Consider the following 862-nt stretch of genomic DNA (forward strand, 5'->3'; position numbering starts at 1 on the left):
AGGGAGGAAGGGGAGGGAGGGAGGGAGGAAGGGAGGGAGGGAGGAAGGAAGGGTTTTGCTCTTGACCATGGTGTCATCCCACCACCTCTTTTAAATAATGACAGAGAAGGAGAACCCCTTCTCCACATGAGATTAGGTGGCCTCCTTCTTTATATTTTCAGGATTTGTCAAAGAAAATCTATAATAGAAGGCCAGTATCAATTCAATAATGTATTGCTTGAACCCAATGGCATCCACGAACGTTTCAATCATAGCTTAAAAAATGTTGGAGATCTATTTTTTTTTCTACCCATGTTTTGGTGCTCACATGGGCTCAAGGATTCTGTCCCAATAATGCTGAGGTTTTCCTAGACATCCTCATGTTGGGGGAACCATTATACAGACAAGGCGACTGAGGCTCACTGAAGCGCAGGAACCTTGCCAACTCAAGTGCCTGACTTCAAGGTTGGTTTTTCCTGAAAGATCACTGGCCCCCGTCTGCCTAAATGTAGCTGCATCTGGTGGTGTATAGGCCCTATGTCTCCTTGTAGCGCCTATAAGCGCTAGGGGGGCCACAGTCCAAGTTGACTCATCTTCCTTCCCCACTGTACCTGTTGCCCAGGTGAGACATAATAGGTGCTTACCTCAGATGGTAACAGAAGAGAAGGCGAGCAGTGGCCAAGTTCAGGAAAGATTAGGAAGGCACTATGCACATGACTTGCTGATGAATTAAATGTGGGGTGTGGGAGAAAGACAGGATCAAGGATGACTCTAGGGTTGGGGATCGGCTGGTCGGGCATTTACTTAGGGAAGAACAGAGGGTGGCCTGGAACTGGGCGGGTAAAGCTAGAAATGTCATCAGGAGCTGAGTTCAGGAGGCTGG

Source organism: Colobus angolensis, unplaced genomic scaffold, assembly GCF_000951035.1.
Source record: "Colobus angolensis palliatus isolate OR3802 unplaced genomic scaffold, Cang.pa_1.0 Scaffold55, whole genome shotgun sequence".
In the NCBI taxonomy this organism is placed as follows: Eukaryota; Metazoa; Chordata; class Mammalia; order Primates; family Cercopithecidae; genus Colobus; species Colobus angolensis.